At 48.8% G+C, this 7,608-nt stretch overlaps 1 long non-coding RNA gene across 2 annotated transcripts; it reads right to left on the minus strand.

The window, feature by feature from the left end:
* Positions 1-912: 912 nt before the first annotated feature.
* Positions 913-6,902, minus strand: LOC110348156 (uncharacterized). 2 transcript variants are annotated; one of them, XR_002393142.2, is made up of 5 exons: positions 6,485-6,902; positions 5,767-5,917; positions 5,603-5,655; positions 1,848-1,934; positions 913-1,192 (listed from the first exon to the last, which is right to left on the minus strand). It is a non-coding gene; the product is annotated as an uncharacterized LOC110348156 (long non-coding RNA). The 2 variants fall into 2 exon arrangements; XR_002393141.2 differs by lacking the exon at positions 1,848-1,934.
* Between the last annotated feature and the right edge of the window lie 706 nt (positions 6,903-7,608).

The raw sequence follows: 7,608 nt of genomic DNA on the forward strand, positions 1-7,608 counted from the left end.
CCCACCCAGGGTGGAAGGGAGAACTGCTACACAGCAGCTCCTGGGGTCCCAGAGTCTGGGTGAGGACCGGGACAGTGTGGTGCACAGGACTTCGGCTAGGTGCTGGGGGCTGGCGCTGCCCACCTGCCTGCCCGTCTGTCCAGCTCTTCCTCAGAACAGTGGCCGTAAGTGACATTTACACACTAGTGGACAGTAACATGTTTCTTTGAACTTTAAAAAGAAATATTCCACCTTTCTGACCAGAGGTCTGTTATGACCGATTTGTCGCCAAAAGACCTTCGCCATGGAGAGCATCTCACCTGCACCTGGAAAACACATGACCTCAGTGTCTGGCTCCAAGGCCGGGCAGACCGTACTGAAAGCAGAGGTGTAACACTGTAAGAACATCCATCCGTCACCTCTGTTAAACATACTGTCAGAGTCAGGCAGAAGCTCAACATGTTAACCAGGGTCCACATATTTTCAAAGTTATTTTTAGGAATACACAATCCAAAAAAAACCAAATCCAGTAACTGCAGCCTTAAGGATGCTTAGGTTTAGCAGCAGTATAACCCTGTGTGATGATGTGGTGTAACAGATATTACAGAAGTAATCTTTGTCTGGACTTCCTTGGACTGTCTGAGCGGTGTCACAGTGGAGACCAAGTGTTCTCCTTTCTTCGTGAAAGCACTCTGAGCCCAGATTCATATCTTCAAGGGTGACACTGTCCAAGTGACACTCAGGAGACTGCCAGCCCTACCTCTGCAGACCCCAGGCTGGGGGAAAGGAGAGATGAAACTTCTCATACACCCTATGTTGTTGGATTTTTTTCCCACTAGGACATGTACTTGGAGGATAGTAACATTTCTTCAGCTCCCTCACAGGTCCTTAGCTGGAATGAATCCCCATAAATAAACGAAAACACAAGACAGATCAAGTCGAGAAAACAGAAGTTTATTGACTTGTGTACTTCATGGACACACAGGGGCCAAACTGGGGACGAGTGGCTACTGAGAAGCTTTGGCTTTCAATTCCAGGGTATTTGGCATCTTCCACAAGGAGCAGGAGAGGCCAAGCAAAGCAACGCAGTGAAGGGAAGGGCTCTGAGCAGCACCTCAGGGAGGCAGGCAAGGGCAGGCAGTCGCTGTCCTGGGGCTGCCTCTCCCGGCCCATGGCGGTGTGGAGCTGCCTTCCGGAGCTCACCTCTGGTGCCCTGCAAGGGAGAAGGGTGTGAATCTCCATCCTGATCTGAGGCCAACAGGCAGGGCATTCACGGTGTAACTGTCTTCTGCTGACAATCCTTCACCACGTAGCAATTCCGTGTTTTCATGAAAAGACACACGTGTTTTATAAATAACAGTAACCAAGGCAGGACCAGTACACTCCTCTCCTCTCTAGGAACACTTAGGAAACCTCTGTCCCTTCAGAATCACAAAGATGCCTTCAGGACAGTCTGGGGGATTCTGTACCTCGAGAGAAATCCATGCTACACAATAATCATCAGGCAGCAGCTGAGCACCCTGTGAAATGGAAACTCCCTTCCTCCTGAGAAGCACTGCTCTGTCATCATAATACACTACAGATCATAAATGCTTTTTTCTTTCAGTGCCAGGGATGAAACTAAGGGCCCCGTGTGTGCTAAGCACAAGCTCCCCACTGAGCCACACGCCCTGCCGAGGGAGGATCAATTCAGTCCCTTCATCACCCCATAACTTCCGGGGGAGCCTGCAAGCTCCATCCCTCAGCAGGAAGAATGCACCACCATGTATCTGTTTCCCAGCAGCCTGCAGGCACCATAGAGTCCATTCTGGAGGGAACCAGGGCTCCTATCCCATCCCTCCAATCCCCACTCTTCCCCCCACACACACCTTCCTTAGATCCAACCTGTCCTGGGTCATAGAAAACCAGAGATCCCTGTGGCCCAGGGAGTCACTCCAGATCTCTTGGTGGTATCGCTGAAAAAAAGATGATTTCCTTCAGTGTCTTCAAAGAAAAACCATCAAGCCAAGTACTGCTATCCTTGCTAATATCAGTGACCTCTGGAAGCTGTGCCTGGTTGTATTAAGGAAAGGCAGTCTTTATCTCTCTCTACCGTGTATCAGTGATTCTCAACCAAGGGAGGGAAGACGAGGATAACAGAGAAAGAGCTCTTCTTCTGCTTATCTCAGGCTCACCCCTGAGCAGACAGCGCTGGTGGATGGCACTTCTTCCTTCTGAATGGGAAAATACGTTAACTCCACCTCTTTATTTAACATTCCCTAGGGTTGGAGACAGATTACATCCTCCTACTTCCAGGATCCGTATACAATTAAAAGGTAGCATTTTACATCCCTCACACCAACAATAGAGTTCTGGGACTCTTAACAGCATATTTGCTCTTGCCGAGTTTTGCATAAGGTACCTCAGACTAAAACATTCCAAAACTCTTTCCACATAAACGCCCTGAAGACCTTCCTCCAAGTCCACACCAAGCTATTTGGCTACAACTGTTAACTGGGTCTTCTGCGGGTGGTTCCAATTTCAATTTCAATTTCACAGATGAAAAGTTCTAACTCATTCTGAAGCACAGGATCTGCTTCAGTGTTTCCCAAGCAGCAGCGATGTTCAGAGCTGGAAGAATCCAGTGCCCAGCAGAGGCACAGAGGGGAAGGGGCTGGACAGGACCACCTGTCCCTCCTTGCTCCTTCATGGCCAAATCCAAGCTTGATGCATGCAGATGTCTGCGCAGAGGCGGGAGAAAGAACCCAGGAGAACAATGCATTCCCCACATGTGCTCGTGTTCAGAGGAGCCCTTCCAGGTTCCCACAAGCAATCTCCTTGTGCCTGGAAGAGGATTCCACTGAATCAAGGTGACAGGACCTCAGCAATGGGTCCACATGGACATCACTGTAAGAGTCAAACTGGGAGGAAGCTCTTCCTCCTGTTTCTCAACTCGCTCCTGCTTCAGGTCTCTTGCAGAAGGAGACTCCTGGCCTGTCAAAAAGGTCCTCACTGGTCACTGGAGAACATTACGCCAGCCAAAGCACCATCAGTTAGGGTGAGGACAGTTTCAGAAACACTCAGGGTAACACTGCAAACCCACACAAACACAACCCAAAGAAGATTTAGCATTGCTTCTTATGGGACAGTTTCCCAAGCAATTTAACATACCAAATGGGTCTAACTAATTTAACATCACACCTTTTATAAGAAGAGCGTGTCAGGTAAAAGAGCCGAAATCGAAGACCGGACCAGACAAGCCTTTATTGTAGGGACGATCTGCTGGCCTGTCTCCAAACAAAGGAGAGCAATATGGCCAGGACAGGGAGTGCTTCTTATAGGAGCTGGGGTGGGGCTAAGTGATGTAGTGGCTAGGGATTGAAGGAGCCTGTGACATCACTAGTTGCTAGGAGGTAGCAAGTATCAGGTTATTCTTTTGGGGGGAAGAGGGGCATGTTGGGAAGACGAAGATTGTCTTTTGGCCGGTGAAGCCATATTTTTTAAGTGGGAAGCAGGGTATTATGTGAAGGAGAAGGCTGCCATTTTATGTAGCATCCATCTTAAGGCGAGGGAAATCTAACAGAATAATTTCTTTTGACTCTTTTTTTTTTTTTTTTAATTTTTCTTTGGTATCTGGGATCGAACTCGGGTCCTTCTGCTTTCGAGGCACGCAGTGGAATCACTGAGCTAAATCCCCAGCCCTCAGAATAATTTTTTTGAGATTTCCCAGAACTGTCTGGGAAATATCATTCAAGGTCAAAAAAGATGCCATTTGAATTTGATTTTCAGATGTCAAAAATATCAAGATTAAGGACTTAATTAAATAGGATCACAGATGATGATGAAAGGATACTCAGCTGGCTGAAGTGTTAATAAAAGTTTTTAACAGCAACTACGGAAAATTATATAGCTGTGAATAAATCTATCTTTTCACATATTGAGAAGACAGTTTTCTCAGGTAATTAAAGACCTGATAAAAAAGACAATGTGAAGAACAGGAAATTATTCAGATAAAACCTTTTTTTCTTGGCAGCTTGCTTAAAGGTTAAACAAAAACTTTCACGAGTTTTTATTAAAAATAAACCAATAACCTTAGAAAACCACCATTATGGTTTTGAACCAGTACACTTTGACAGTAGGGCTTACATCTCAAGTTTGTTGTCTGTTGCTGTAACAGAAGGCCTGAGACTGGGTAGTTTATAGAGACAAAATATTTATTTAGCCTCAGGGATCTAGATGGCAGTACATCCATGATCGGGGCTGGTGTATATGCAGAGGGCCTAACGCTGAGCTGTAACACTGTAGAATTCACCAGGCAAGTGATGGGTCAGTGCCCTGGCTTTGTGACAGCTGCTCTCCTGTCATAAATCCATTCTTCAAAACAGTGAGAACTCAACACCATGAGAATCAAACCCAGGTCCCTGAGGAAGGCACTAAGTCCTCTGAACTAGCTTATGAAATATATTATACCTAGCTGGATTCAAACTGCTTCTGGCAGATAGAACAAATTAACAGAACAAGTGGCTTTATCCGCTTGGATGACTAGAGCTTCATTTTAATATCTGTAGAAGAAACTTTTCAAAATTCCCATTTTCCGGGCTGTTCCCCACTTCTGTTCCCCTGCAGTGAGGGGAGTTTTTATGGGGTCAGGAGAAGGCAGAGTGGAAGATGTACAGCTCACAAGCACAGAGAGGATATCAGTCTCCTCCAAAAAGTCTGGAGGCACATCTGCCTCGTATTCTAGTTGCAGGGTATTACTAAACTGCCCCCTCTTTTCCTTAAGCGCAGGACAGTTACTCCACACTGTCTGACTTTTCCACTCTGCATGTGTCTTGAGATGAACTGGGCAGGTCTAAGGATCAGTAAGGATGGGTGGCTTCAGGATTCCTTTTTAGAGTCACATTTCTGATTTTGTGAAGTCTCAATCTATAAAACAGGGACAGTTGATTTTAATTCCTTAAAGAACTGGGTCACAGCCCACTTGACACCTACAGGCAGACCTGCCTATCTGATTACATGATCTTCCATTTGCTCCTTTATGTCAGGGAGCAGATTTCCAACAAAGATGGAAACCGGAACCTCTCTATGTTCCACATTTCAAAATGTGTGTCTTTGGAATGTCTTAATAAATTCTCCCACGAAGGCTTCAGCACACTTTTTTCTCTAAAGTTCCATTTTAGCTTAGGAGAGAAAACCTTAAAAATAAAGAATCTGTCAGGTTCTCAACATCAGCCTCTAATTAGCCCAACTCTGGGCCAGAAAGCACTCTCCACCCTTTCCCTTTATGTGTACCTCTTTTGGACAGCTTCTCCATTTTGTTTGAGATAAATAGTAGATGGAAGCATTCTATTTTTAAAAATTATTTTTCTTAAAAAAAAAAAATGTTATCCGTCAAGTGACTCAGAACCCAAAGCAATAAGCTCTTTTATGACAACCATAGATCTAAATGATGTCCTCGAAAAGAGTACAAAAGCTGTGGTTCTCACAATACCCAGAACCTCTCCCAATGTCAGCAGAAGAAATAAAGGCACAGGTCACCCTTCTCAAAAGGCTCTGTACATTAGCTGCTAATGGGCTCCAGCTCACTACTCTGACCGGCCCTGTCCTTGGGGACCCAACTTGAAGTTGTCTGCCACACACACACCTTGACAAGTCCTTGGGACACAACGGAGACGAACAGGAAAGCAGCAGCTGGACCTGGAGGGAAGGACCAATACCCAATGGGTACCCCAAAACTAGACCACCAGTCACGCCATTTAACAAATGTGTTCATCTGAATTTAGAAGAGGAACACGGGACAAGCTTTACCTTCTCTGAACTGCTTGGTGCAGGTAGATAGCCAGGAGGGCTGACGGGGGTGAGAATTCTTACTGTCCCAGCCTCTGTCAGCGGCTCCTGACCCGGCTGCACGCTCCCAGCCGGCAAGGTGTCCTGGCTGTGCCATCGGAGTCACCGGGACCTGTCGGGAGGAAAGAAACCTTTCATCCTGAGCTTCCTTGCCTGGCCCCTGTAGCCAGGATAGAGTAACAAACACAGATGCGCTATCTGTCATAAATGTACATGACGCACAGCCATGAAGAAACCCATTTCTTAATAGCAGAGCCGATCAGGAAGCAACAACCGTGGAGAAGCGTGACGGGGCAGCGTGCGATCTCAGTGCAAGGGGGAGGGGACCTAGCAGGGCCTGTTTGCTCCGCTCCTCCTTCCTGACCTCGCCGGCCTCTGGGGGTCGGGAGGACGCCTGGGATGTGAGCGGCCCCAGGTTTTGCGATCGTGGTGGCCAGCCTGGGGCATGCACGCGTCTGCAACGATGTCATGCGCTGTCCGAGTTGTTGCTTCCGAACTAAAGCCTCCGTACCCAGGCTTCCCGGCAGCAGTAGGTCTGGGGCGGCAGCCTGGGCACGCGGTCCCAAGGTTCGCCATTGCTGGTCACTCCACCCTTGCTCCGAGGCCCACCCCGCGCAGCTGCCCCTCGCATGCCCACAGCGACGTCGACCCGTCTCCGGCCAAGGGAGAAATCACGAACCAGTGCAGCGCAGCTCTGCTGGCAGCCCTGGGCCCTGGCAGCCCTGGGCCCTGGCCGCCCTCGTCCCTCAGCCCTCGGGGTCAGCGCGCTGCTCTGGTGCCGCCGGGCGCGGGCCCGCACGGAGCTCGTAGAGGTTAAAGCCTAGACTCTAAGGGTCTTTTAAAGCAACCACTCTGGCCACACCTCTCGCTAAGTATACTTAGCAAGGCCCACCCAGCCCACACTACATTAGAAATCAATCACACAAACATTTACAAAACCGCCAGAACAACCCCTTCCTAGTATCGAGGAAACCCCGCGCAGAGCTGAGGAGAGCCAGCTTATATACGAGCGGCCAGCCATATTCGGGCTTGCTGATTGGTCTGGACTCAGGCCTGTGATTGGCCCATATTCAGGCCTGCTGATTGGTGTGGATTCACGCCTGTGATTGGTCCAAACTGGTTTAAATTCAAATCTTCAGATTGGAGCCTGCTGGTTGGTCCAAATTCAGTTCTAGAGTTTAGCTCAAATCTAAACTCGCTGGGGTGAGTGCAGCTGCCTGGGGTCTTTGGCCGTGCTGTCGTCTGGGCCGTGCTGTCGTCTGGGCCGTGCTGAGGGTGGGGCACTGCAGCCACTGTCACCGGCGCACGGCTGCCCTGCTGCTGACCGTGGCCGCGAGCCCACGGGTGTCTGCCTCTGTCCGCCGCCCAGCTCGGTGGGAGCCGCTAGCCCAGGGGAGCTCGAGCTGGTCCCGAGCTGCTCTCGGTGGTTTCATGCACGTTCTGGCCTCCTAGATCCCATGGGAGAGCCGTGTGGGGGTTTTTCCAGGAGCCAAACTGCTTTCCGCAGTGGCTGCACCACTTTACATTGTGGGCTCTGTGTGTGCGTGTATGTGTGTGTGTGTGACAAGGTCTCCCTATGTGTTCAGGCTGGCTTTGAACTCCAGGTGATCCTCTTGCCTCAGCCTCCTGAGGGGTGCTTACTTTATGGCCTCCTATTTATTTATTTATTTATTTATTGGTACCAGGGATCGAACTCGAGTCCTTGCGCTTGCGCAGCAGGTGGCAAAACCACTGAGCTAAATTCCCGGCCCTAGTGGCCTTTTTTTTAATCATGTGTGTTTTTTGTTTTTTGTTTTTTGGTAC

This window comes from Heterocephalus glaber, unplaced genomic scaffold, assembly GCF_053883595.1.
Source record: "Heterocephalus glaber isolate CG9 unplaced genomic scaffold, H.glaber_assembly_v1.0 deba00001610, whole genome shotgun sequence".
Classification (NCBI taxonomy): domain Eukaryota; kingdom Metazoa; phylum Chordata; class Mammalia; order Rodentia; family Bathyergidae; genus Heterocephalus; species Heterocephalus glaber.